Source organism: Pezoporus occidentalis, unplaced genomic scaffold (genome assembly GCF_034315485.1).
Source record: "Pezoporus occidentalis ecotype Australia unplaced genomic scaffold, CSIRO_AGI_Poc_V1 ctg5, whole genome shotgun sequence".
NCBI classification, from domain to species: domain Eukaryota; kingdom Metazoa; phylum Chordata; class Aves; order Psittaciformes; family Psittacidae; genus Pezoporus; species Pezoporus occidentalis.
This window is the reverse complement of record NW_026915835.1, coordinates 12,043,522-12,056,734: the sequence shown is the minus strand read 5'-3', so window position 1 is coordinate 12,056,734 and position 13,213 is coordinate 12,043,522.

Here is a 13,213-nt window from a genome sequence, read left to right as displayed (position 1 = left end):
CACCAATAGGTAAAGCTCTCCACAAGGATTTTGGTTCCGCTTTTCTGTGTAAGAATAAACTTGACATAGTGCTGCAGTAAACCTCTTTGTAGGAAAGGGTTGGGTGATTTAGTTATATCAATAGGTGGGGGGAAACAGGAGAGTGCAGTGGAGAGTAGCCCAGCTCTGACACTTGATACTCTTTTTACAGCCTAACCTAGGCAGGTCCCCATTGACACTCTCCTTTGAGCAAAATGTTCAGACAAGTAGTAAACTGTGTGTTTGTATTTTCCTCATGTTTTTCCAACTTTATATCCTCTGCAGAAGTGCAGGATCCTGCTGTACATCTTTTCCCTTTGGGTCAGCTAGTCCCCATGTGCGGAGTCATTCCCCTCCTGTTTGCATTCTTCACAAAGGCTGAGATCACTGACTCTTTTCCTTGGCTTGTGAGCAATGTTCTTGCCAGCCTCAGCCTGCTGGGGAAACACAGAGGTCTGTGTTTTTCTAAGAAGTGTATTTCTGTCAGCCCAATGGGCAGTAGTATTACTGTCCATTTCTTGTGAAAAGCAGAGAGCCTGGTCTGGCAGTTCCTTGGTGTTAGTTCGTATGTTCCTGCAGAAGCTATGTGCAAGCAACACAAGAAGATGCTTCTTATGCCTGCCACATCTGTCTCCTTGTTAGAAGTTCAGGGTTTGAATGACTATAACGCCCCTCATATGTGAAGGTGTTGGAGGGTTTTTTAACTGTCTCTCAGTGGAAGTAAGCCTGATGCAGTCAAACAACCCTAGAGGAAACTTTAGCTGGGGAGGCTGGGGATGTGTGAAGTAGTTGCACATGGGAGGACAGGAAGAAATGGAATTATGGCAGGAAATTATAAATTAGAGGTGACAAATACTTCTGCTCTAACAGCAGTTTATTTATGCCAAAGCACATGATAACATGCCAATTTTTGAGGATTTCTGGCTTCTTGACATTTGTCCTACTTACTTCTTACAAAAAGCACCACCTGAAATGATCATAGCATCCTAGAGAGCCAAAGCACTAAAATAATGCGAAGTTGCTAAGTGGAGAACCATGAATTTTGGAAACTATATTTATTTGTAATATAACAGGGCCTAGGGAGATGGTACAACATAAGTCTCATAAGGCAGCAAAAGATGTACAGTGTCCCAAGAAACTCACTGTTAAATGAAAGAGGTGAGAAAAAGGGTGAGTGTGAGTTTGTAAGAAGAACAGCATGGCCCTAGGGCAGCAGTGATCGGTTTTGGTGGACGTACAACTATATTGTAGATGCCTGATTTTAGAAGTGGGAATGTTTGGTTTAGCCTTCATCAAGCTTTCTGGCTCAGCACTGACTTTATAGAGACAACTCCAAAGAGTAAATCTCATTCATCTAATTTTGATATCCACCTTTCTCTGGCTGTGGTGGGTCCTAAAGCATTTGCCCATTCCATTTGCCCATTAGTTTCTTCTCTCCCACCCACCCCAAATACCAGCAAGAAGTGAGGAGGTGTGATACCTCTTTTCTTTCCCTCTATATAATAATCTAATAGTTAGCACAGTTGTTAAGGAAGTGAAAAGCCTCATTTCTGGTCTGAAATGCATCGTGGAAAAATTGCAAGTGGAAATATGTAACATGGACAACCTCCACAGCCTGTTTGTTTATTCTTATACTTAGAGATTCAAATAATGAGCATGAGTAAACTCTCAAAGCATCTCAATTATTGACTCTCTCTCCCATTTATGGCATGCTTTGAGGGAAATTATAATGAACATGCCATTAAACAAAACATGAACCCTCAGGCTATCTGGGCTATGACAGATCCTCTGCTCCTTGGAGCATGCATGAGTCTCATTCCCTACTCCCCTGTGTGAATCAGGATCCTGATAGGACTTTCTGGCCCTTCCTTGCTCCTGGACCCCAGAGCTGGGGTCTCTAGCTGCCATGTCAGGGAGGGCAGAAAAGAGAGAAGAGGGGATTGTGACTCCGAGACCTGAGGCGCTGCTGTTCTTCAACTGCAGTGTCATCCAAGTTAGCAGGCTTTTTTCTTTCCCCTCATCCCAGGGGAGCTGCAGTCTGAAGAGAGCCTCAGTGTAAGCCTCTGAACACAGCAATAAACTGTAGTCCATCCTGTGTGTGATAAGAAAATTAATAGCAAAGAAACTTTCCCTGGAGGTCCAAAGAAAGGTAGAGGAAAAGGATTTGCTGCTGCAGATGCCTTAAGTAGGAAGAGCGTGCTGAAGTTTAGGGCCTGGTTCAATATATCTATCATAAAATAAATGTGTGCTCAACTACCATCTGTAGTGCGTGCACAGTAGCAAACCACTCCAAACAGCTAAAAGTGTAATGATGGGAAAGGAGGAAGAGAAACAAAAGGGAAAGAGGAAAGATGTATTGAAGGAGAGAACAAGGACTGGGGTTGCACTGGATATGCGAGAGAAATCTGTGCCACTTTTATTTGCATGCTGAAGTTGCCTGTGCCCGTGAGGTCTAAGTCACAGATCAGGTTGGTGATGCCACCCTTGGGTTCTGCCAGCAATCCTCTAATCTATAAATGTGTCAAGATATTAATGGTTACCTCCCTTTCACTGTAACAAAGAAGAGAGGAGAAAGCACTTACAACCAAATAATTAGTAGACCCCAAAACAGCCTGAAGGCTCCCACATTCACGGCTCCCCACAAGCAGGGTTCTTTTTCCCATGTGAAACAAGCCATAGGCTAGGTTTTTGCCACAACACCAAAGGCACTTCAGCACTGAAGTGAGTGAAACTTCTCCCCCTTCCCAAAGAGCAAGTTCAGCACCATTTAAACTTCTGAAATCCAGGAAAGGAAGAGGTGAGCTTTTGAGTGAAGATCCAGTGCACAAAACCCCTGAGGCTTGGCCTCTGAACTGCAGGTGAAGGGAAACTCCTGCTTGCAGAAAAATCCAAACAAGGACCACATGACCTCCTTGGGGTTGGTGCTTTGTAACCCTCCAAATGCAACAGCATCCATATGGTCTGTTTGTTGTTTGGTTTTTGTTTGGATTGTTTTTTTTTATTTAATGTTAACATATACATTGCTCTGTGCATGTGAACAATAGATACAGTCTCAGTACAGAGGGCTCAAGGGTGTGTAGCCTATTTCTTTGATTTTGCAAAATGCACTCTTTAGGGGTTGAGGAGCAGTTCCCAGCTGTCACCAGCTGTTTCACAAGCCTTTGCAACTCCCTGATGAAGGCTAAGATAGGGCTGCTGGGAAGCAGGAGCAGGTGGCCTTAAGCAAAAAGGGAATAGGGACTGTGAGGGCTCAGGAAGGAGAAGACATCATCAGTGTGGGAAATAGGCAGGAGGCAGTTGGGGGCATCAAGCTGGGAGAAAGGAGAGCAACTTTTCTTCAAGAAAATGGGTGGAGGAGGCAAAAATCCCCAGAAGTGGGGAAGCGTGCATGTGGGTTGCGGAGGAGGTACCAAGCAGGGCATCAGTGTTTCCCAGATGAAGGCTGTGAGGTTCAGCAGGCTGTACTACTACTAAAGATTAAAAAATGAAAGAAAAAGATGGTCATATCTGACAGCCACCAGAAATGTCACACAATGAATAGGAGTGCTTGAAGACGGTGATTAAAACATCCCCTGCTCTTTCTGCAAAACCCGCAAATGTGAGTGAACTCAGCAGAAAACAGTCAAAACTATTACTCATTCTCTATTTTGTTTCCATCACTAAGATAGAAATATAGCACCAAAAAAAATAAACCTGCCAGATTTTGTTTATTCCTCTAACAAAGAGAGTTACGGGTGCTTGCTGCTGCATTTTGGGAGACTGTAAAGACTAATGAATCTGAAACTCAGGCTTTGTGTAAACTTACAAAAGATACACAATGATAAACTTTTATAGAACTTCATTCTTAATCTAAGAAGATCAGTTGAACCACAGTGCTGTTTGCTGTAGTGTCTAATTGTTATCATCTTGATTTCCATATATATTCTTTCGAGAGACTCCAGTTGAATGGCATGCCCACACAAACCTGAGTTTGCCTGGCACAGACATGAGCTGTCACCTCAATACTGCTACTAAGATTATTCCTTAGAAACTGATGACTGGCAGCTAACATTAATGAGGATTATTTTAGTGTATTGAGACATGACTCAACTTTCTTAAATCCAAAAGAGATTGGTTGTAAGTGAATAATGACTGCTGCTAGAAGCAGGATTGTAAGGGAAGTACTGTATTAAGTATGCAATTAAATGCTTCACAAAATACTTAATAGAATATATACTTACTAAAGTACATACTGGAAGAGGATAGTCTTGCCTAACTGGAATAGTTAGGTAGGGACAGAAATTCTCTGCCTTGGATGTCCTTCAAACCACAAAAGGGAAAGTGTCATTTCAAAGCTAAGGAAAGGTGGTGGGTTAGAGGACAGTTATTGTCCAGAATACCCGTGTGCAATGTGAGGCACTTATTTGGGTGTTTCTATGCACTCTCTGCAGGAGGGGAGGAGTGGGAGACCTCCAGAGGATAATCCAGACCTTATGCTAAGTTTCAAGTAATTTGGTTTAAGACTGGAATGATCCTCTGGAGAGATCTCTCTTGTTCCACTGACTTTTGAGAAAGTGTTAAATTAATTGGGTGTGCCTAACTAAGTTGGGTAAACCTAGGCCTAAACGAGGGGATTTCCCTCTTGTCGGAATGGTGCTGCGTTGCATGCTGTATTGTGGCTGGTGAATACCTCTTGTGTCACACTGTACCCAATAGCATAAAGTGTCTACCTATAACTCATCTTACTTGCACCTGCTAGAAGAGCACAAGAATGTGGTTAAGGTGTCTCTTCAGGGCAGACCCTGAACATGGAAGAGCTTTGATGTTCAAGGAACAATCATTAAAATGTCTAGATGCTTAGGACCAGGTTGCAGACAGCCCAGCACTGGCATTTCAGGTTGTTTCAGTGTGGAGTCCTACTGCAGAAATGAAGGTTTGATCCCAGCCAGGACTGATGCTGGTAATGTGGTTGCACTGGGAAATAGTGATGAAACACCTACGTGCTCTGCCATGTGATGGTGGGGTTTGGTTCTGAGTGGTTTACCACATGGGAAATTAACAATTCTCACCAAAAAATTCACCTTAGGTTTCTATGAGTGTGTGAAGAAGTATTAGCAAAATACTCATTGGAGTTAAATCTCTGCTTCTGTCATCGAATTTCTGTTGGCTCTGGGTAGCAGCACTTACCTGTGGTGTTCAACACAGCAGGAGAAAACCGAGTAAATATTGCATAAGGATGCATGCCAGTGTGTTATGCATGCATTTTTAAAGGTATCTGCTGTATTACTGCAGTTTATTTAAACAAAAGTTTCTTGCTCTGGAGTATGAAAGCAGCGTAGCAAAATGTTAATTATTTCTTTTATACTTTTTTTTCTTTTTTAACTTTAATCATCTTCCTGTATTTCAGGGCTGGAATGTAATCATAAAAGTTAACATGGCTCTTCAGATTGTTCTTCTTTCTGTAAGCATGGCTTCATAATGGAGATTTAGTGGGCCGTAAACAGGATGTCGTATGGTGCTCTCTGTCAAAAATTAATGATGGCAATGAAGATTAAATTATTCTTCCGTGAAAATACAGCACATACACAGGGAGATGTTTGCAAGCAGGCTTAAAATAGGCCATTCCCTGAGGACAGCCTGGGGAGTTTATTGGCTGCTCCCTATTCCTGGTGAGAGTCTGGGTCTGCCACAAAGGGGAGCTGTGTTTAATTCCTGCAAAACCCTGGGACACAAAGGGAGGCTTTTGTTTTAGTTCCTTGCAGGTGGAAGCTGTAGGCTATGGTGCCTGGATAATCTGATATTCAGCTACCTGCAGTGTACTCCCATTGCTCCAATTTGCACTGCTGGCCTCCTTTTGCTGCCCTTCGTTGTCAGAGCTCACAGCGTTTCAGTCTGTGGGGATTCATTGTGAATTCAACTGTGCATGTTGAGGGGGGTGGAGGGAGAGGGAGAAGGGATTTTCCACAAATGGAAACTGAAAACCTGCAGCATATCTGTATGGAAAAGCTCCCCCTCCATCATCTGTTTCCCTCTTTTCCTCTTTTTTTTTTTTTTTTTCTTCCCCTAGATGCAGCATGAACATGTCAGTGGGAGAAAAAAACATTATGTTTCGCTGAGACAGGTTTGTCCTGATGCTGGCTAGTATGGATTGCTTGGTGTGCCAAGCAAAGCTGTCTCATGTGAGGCATGGTTTTCTGTAATGCAGCCCTCAGGAAGCCTGTGTGGCTGCTTTCTATTTCATTTTTTGGCAGTAGATGGCTGTCTGCCTCTGCAGAGGCTCAGCCCAGGCTGGAGTATTCCCCAAGCTGCCTGGTTCTACATTTCCCAAACCTGTTTTCCATATTACTGCTCAGTAAAGATGTAAATATTAAGCAGAAGATTTCACGCCTTCCACAAGGGCACGGCTTTCTCTATGAATTCATTCCTGGTACCAGGGAGAAATCAGGAAACTACATCCTGGAGGGAAAACGTCATTGTGACCTTTTATTCCCATGTGGAAGAGCTACTACCGATATTTCAGCTCAATGATCTTTGTCTTCTCACAGCTTGAGCAATTACTGCTTAGGATCCTGAAAAGCATCAGGTTTGTGGATTTTTACAGTTTTGAATGCCTTTTTGATTTTTTTCTTTCTTTATTTTTTTTATTCCCCCATCACACCCTGTGTGTTTCCTCATGTGAATCCCCTTGTGGGTAGATCTTTGTAACCATATAATTCTTTGAGCTGTCTAGACCTCGGAAAACACAACTTTTCACCTTGTTTTTGAAGCCTGTAGTATAAGAAGACAATGTATTTGTGTATGGTTAGAATACATGAGCATACACAGAAGCAAAAGGGGAAAAAGAGGTGACTATGGTACCAAATACATCCCCTCTCATGGCCAATGTGGTCCTTTTTTTGGCAGGAAGCAGCTCATTTCAAACACATACTGCTCCAGACCTTTGGCACATGCGGATGTATAAACTGAATTGCAGCTGACACTTCAACCCTCCCACGTCACAATAGCAAAGCTAAAATGTGCCCAATATGTAAAAACCAACTATTTCTGTCTCTTTGCAAAGATCTCTGCTCCTTCAATTGCTAGAGTATTTCATGGGGAAAATTACTTCCCTGATAATCTTCCAGTAAGCAGTGCATATTGTTGTTGCTGAGGAACTAGCTGAATAACATAATCAACTGGTAAAGCTAACACAACCAGCATGCAAACATGTGTTTCTGTTTTGACCCATCAGTTGGAGATTACCAGCACTGGCTCCTGCTTTGGGGCAGAGATGACCTTTTCTGCCATAGGCAAGGGAACCTGGCAGGGCTTCTCAGGTTTGCCTTTCAGATATGCACTCTGAGATATGCACTACCTGAGTAGATGTGTGGTGTTTTTGCTGTTGTTATTCTTTGATAGGGTGTCTTTAATGAGATTTTTTTTTTTTCCCCTCAGAAAAGTAGAGTTTACTTCATATGGTAAGACATGATCCTTGGCTCTTCCACTTTTACTAGGAAGAACTGGTAACTGGAAAGTAACCACATAGCATGGATTGTCCAGAAGACAAAGTTAGGACAAAACAGTCCCCCGTGCCTGTGTGAGTGTTGCCCATCACACTGTGTACTCCTGCGCTATATGATGGGCAGCTGCCTGCTCTGATTCTCATCCTCCACCACACGCGCATTTTCACACTTTCCTGTTCTGGTCACTGTACTGAGATCTCTGCTATGGCTCCACAGTATGTGTTTTGCTTCTCTGGATTCAGTGGGTCTGATTAAGTCCTTAGAGTTTTGTAGCCATTTCTGTCTCTATGAGTGCAGGTAAGGTCTGAATCACCTCACAATAAAGTCCCCTCAGCTCTGGCACAGATCAGGGGATTTGCCACCTGCTCTGTATATCCAAGCAATTAGCAGCAGCTTCCGCAGCCCAGGGCTGAAGATCTGTGGGCCTGGGACAGAGATCAGACTTGTGCACAGCCGATGGAGAGAGGATGGCAAAGTGCTCCAAATGATAGAATGAAATGGAGAAGTTTACCGCAGGTTTCTGCACGGCTGCCTCCAAATGTTGCTTCAGTCTGGTGTGGGAAAGGAAAAAGATGATCAAAGTTGCCATTTGTGTATCACACCTACTCTTCAGGCCCCATTTCCATTAGTGTTTTATCTTACTTGAAACTAAACCCAACAGTTTCTGTAGAGGGATGCCTGTGGGGCTGTGTGAGGACCTTTGGGTTTAAATCCCATCCAATGGTGAGTGCCTGTCCAAGAGTCCCTTTACCTTACCTTGCCTACTTCTGAATAGGATGGACTGTTTGAGTAACGTATTCGCATTTTTTGTAATGTCTGTCGTTCATATTATGTCAGATAGCAACAGCAATGCATGGAGAACAATTCTGCATTTTCAGATCACTCATTGGTATTTCTTCACCCATCTGCTGAATTGACTTGAGTTGGGGATTCTTGGGGATTCCACCAAATCCCCAAGAATGGTCTATAAGCAAGTAAAAGACCAGCTGAAGTTTTATAAATGCCTCCTAGTTTTTCTCTACCTGCAAATCTGTTCAAGAAGCACGATACAAGGGGTAGCATAGCTGCTGCTCACACTGGCATCAGGATGTGGGCATTTACATTGCCTCCTGGATTTTCCAGATCACCATTGGAGAAGTCAGTTCTGAAACATGATTAAATCAAATAACATTTTATTTAATAAGTCATCTTCCTTCTGGCATAAGTCAATTAAGTGATCTTGTCTAGACTTGTAATGCAATCCCTCTGGAACCTGGCCAGGGAAAGGTATTAGCCATATTAAAGGCAAAGACTTTGGACTTCAGCAATGTGTAGCTCAGCTGAATCTATGAAGCCAGACTTGCAGACTCCTTAACTGAACAAGTAAAAGTATTGTTTTCAAATAAACCATGTTGTTCTTTCCATTTCTTGGACATAGCTATCAGTGAAACTGAATTCTAACCACTACTTCAAACATGACCTACCCTGAACTGACAGTAGCAGAAAGTATGAAATTAGTTGCTAGGAACATAACAACTGTGACTGCGACAGAAGCAGCTCTGGAGAGGCTGCTGTCCTTCACTTACTATGTGTTAAAACAGAGGTGAATCCTGTCAAGAATGACTGGCCTTCATTAAATATCTGTTCAAAAATATTAATAAAGTACTCTGTAATGGTAGCAATGAGCATAAATAGGGAATAAAGATTTCTCACTGTAGAGAGTCTGCCCAGACGTGACGGTGAGTCTTCAAATTATTGGGGAGGTTGTGTGTATTTCAGGTTTTTTTCTGATATTATCCTGTGTATTTCAAATAAGGCAGAAAAAATACAGATAGTTATCTGAACAAGGCATTCAACATCTGTCTTCTACTCATAATATTCAGTAATATTTGATTTTTCTAACCATATGAGGCATCTAGCCAACATGAGAGGCTATCTCAAGACTAGCAGAAAACAGTTAAGAGGATATATTCTCTTTCTGCTCTAGCTTATTTCAGAGGAAAAGACCATGAATATTTTCACAAGCTCCTGATACACTCGACTGCAAAAACATGTAAGTTAGAAAACATCTTTTTGCCACTCTATATTTTCAACGATTTTTTTTTCCAAGTTCTTAATTGAATAAAAAACAAAATATCTTTTGCCTTAATTCAATCTCTTTCCCCAGTTCAGTGAAGGAATTTTTTCTCAGTTTCTGTGTGCAGTAATATAAAGCTACTCAATAAATTCAACTGCATGTATTCAGCTGCGGTATAGAAAGGCTAATACAGCTGAGACATCACTCTTAATAACCTCTACTTTGTATCTGTGGTGGTCTTAGAGAAGTACAAAGGGAGATAGATAAATATATCTCTTCTCATCAGTACAGGCTATATTTGGAAGATCTCATGTGATGTAAATTTCCATTGTTAAATCATTGCAGGAAAAAAATCCACAACACAAACGACCAAAAAACCTTACGAGTTCTCAATCACTGAAGCACTGACGGAAAATCGTGGTGTCCCACAGTGGTCTGTGGGTCAATGTGTCCTTCAGAAAATTGCAGATATCTTTGTGCAGCATTTGCAACACTACAGTGAAACTAAGTGAAGGGCATTCTTTTACATTTTGGTTGCTCTTAAACCTCAATGAACCTGATATAAAAGCAGGTCTATGTATAGGGCAGCACAGGCTGTCAAATGAACTAGCAAGTACATGCTGTTGTAACAGAAAATGTTTAAGAGAAGACGTCAAAGAGAAAACCGATCATAAGAGTGGTGCCTCAAACATAACTGGCCAGTCTTGTTTGGTCCATTTCTCAGGTTTTACTGCAGAAATGAAAGCTGTGAACCTTCTTTAAATAAAGTTTGCTCATAAAAGAGGCATCTCCTTGTGTGGGGACTCTAAAATCTCTGTCTCTTTATTCTGCAGCTGACGAGCACTATGGCTGGTATATCTGTGTCTTTGTTCTTTTAAATGCTGCGGTTTCATTTGCCCTCTCTTCCCCTGGAAAGACGTAGATAAAGCATGATTGATTACGTGCTTGGATCTACAGCAAACGAGCTCATTAAAAATGTTGGTTTGGACTCATTCATGCTCAGGTGAGACAGTACAATTTAGAAGGCTTGTTAAAAATCCTCTTTCAGCTTATAAGATCATAATGAGCATTGAGGGACTTTACTGAACTTAAGGTTTTTCCCCAAGCATCATATTATCTCACCCTGTCAGGTCCCTAAGACACATCATGAGTACTGTGACAAAGATAGTCATCTGGAACACATAAGGCCCAGTGTGGATGTGATACTGTAGTTCAACACAGACCTTATCCAAAGTCCACAGAACTCTCTTTCGTTATTAGTCCCAAATTTGAATTGTTGAAGTTGAACTTGGAAAAGCAGACCAAAGGGACAAAAAACATCTCACTGGAAAAACAGGCATCACCTTAATAGCTATATGGACAGCTTTGGTTTGTTTAGGAATTCTATTCCTAATTAAGAATAATGAATAGTAAGACTTCTATTTATTACTAAGTCATTGGAATACAGAAAATAAGGCTGGTCAACCTCATTCCATTACATGGTTCTCTGAGGGGCCAGAGTGTTTCACATCATAGCTACAGATTTTAGTTCCTGAGCATTCAATAGTTCCTTCAAAATGTGGTTCATATTCAGGACTGCATTTGTGTTTGGTGATTGGGTTGAGTCCCATAAATATTGTGTACAAACACAAAAGAGAACAGTAACTTCTAAACTTACTATAAGAATAATCTTAGGGTTGTTATGAAAGAGTTAAAAATATTTTAAAGATCTGAATTTGAACAAATTAATCCCACCCTTGTGATGTGATTGCAAATCATTATAATAACATCCAGATTTTTTTTGGACTGGGAAGCTCTCTATACGAGGGGTCAGTATTGTTAGCCCTGTTCGGGCTGAGGAACCCAGGGTGCAGCAAAGGAACTGGCACAGCATAGCTCAGCAAATGATGGAAAGTGACTTTCCAGATCCCCTTCATCTCAACCCAGTGAACTTTACATAGGTCACTAAGCATCACTATCCTCATTTTGTGAAGGGCAAGAACTGACCCTAAGCAGAATAGAAAGGCATAGGACCTGTGTCCTAGCTGGCATCCCAAAGGTGTGTCCCTCACCTGGGGCATTATCGCTCCATCTTGGAGACTGTAGGGGCTCTTCTATTCCTCTTATTATTCCTCCTGATTTTTACATTGTCTCTTCTGGTATTTGTGGGGAAAAAAAAAAAAAAAGAGAAAAGAAAAAAAAGAAAAGAAACCCCCAACCCACTTGGTTTTCTGAATCCCCACCAGACCATTATGCTGAGCTGAGCATTTCTGAATTGAAGCAAATCCAACTGCAGTGGCCTTGCCATAGGCACACCCTAATTAACAGCAGTAAATTCCATATGTTCTAGTCTTCACACAGGAATGACTGTTCTGTGACCTAAATGCTCTGATTTGTCTCATGCAGGAGAGTTTTCACACTGGAGGCAACCTCAGCTTGTGTCATTGTCCACATCTGTTTACCTTTTAGGTGGTTTATTTTCTTTCCCCTCTCAATCTTCTGTGGCTACTTTCAGAAGGATTTGTTTGCTTTACCAGGTATTTTTAACCCCACAGCCTGTTTTCTCTTTCTTCATCTCACAGTAAAGTTATAATGCTGAATTTACGACATGGCAATAATTTTCATGGGAACAGACTGTGGCATCATAAAACAGGATTATGATGACCTCACTGAAGAATCAAGCAGAAGCAGCCAGGCCCTAGTTAGGGAAAACTCTTTTTTAAACAAAACATGGCTATCTGCAAAACCAGTAGGAGGTAGAGTCAAACTGCTGGTTGCATAAAGAAGTTTTGGTATGTTTCTCTGTATGCGCAAAGCCTTCTGGTGATGCACAGTAAATCTTTGAGAAACATTCAAATCCTGGAAGCTCTTTTAGTGCTTATTTGTAGTGTACTCTGTTGTATTTGGGCTGTTTTTTTTTTTTTTTAGCTGGGTAGGAATGGGTCTTAAAGTCTCCAAAGAGTAAACTTTCATGAGACCTTTCTGCTGCTGCTATAACTAATAGTATTCTGCTGAACCTCTGGAGCATAAGGTGTACATGATGCTTTACAGATTAATAAAATGACAAGTTTTCGCCTCCAGCTGCCCTGAACCATCTAAACGAAGCCGAAAACAAAGCTTGGGTTAGGCCAGAAATAAACTCTCCTGTGGTAGTTCTGTACTTTGAACTTCTAAGTGAGGGCCGTTAATGATTTTTACTATTTGCTTTGGGTTTTTAGCCAGTTTCTCAAAATACTCATGCTCTTTTATAAGGCTTGACAAATTTCAGGCAACTCATGATGTGAATCCTACTCTTACCAGAACTGATTATTTCATCTTTTCTGCATTTCTTCTCTTTGGAAATCATCTCTAGACAGTTATGGCTTCATCAGGGCAATTGATACCAGTCAAATGGGTTGAGCTTGGTGCTCCAGAGCACTGGAGCTGTGTCAGATGGGGAACCAAAACAGAGCTGAAGCAAAGTCATCAGGATAAATGATGAGGGGTTTGAAATATTGTCAGGCATCTGAAATTTTTTGACCAAAGCACCACATTCCTCACCCTAGTGTGGGAACAGGCTGGGGCAGGTATGGTGGAAACTTGGCAAAGGTCTTTCTCCCCCTTTTTTTCATGCATACATTAGGGCAGTCTCTGAGATGCTCAGACTTACAAGAAGATGTGACATGTACAATATCATAAA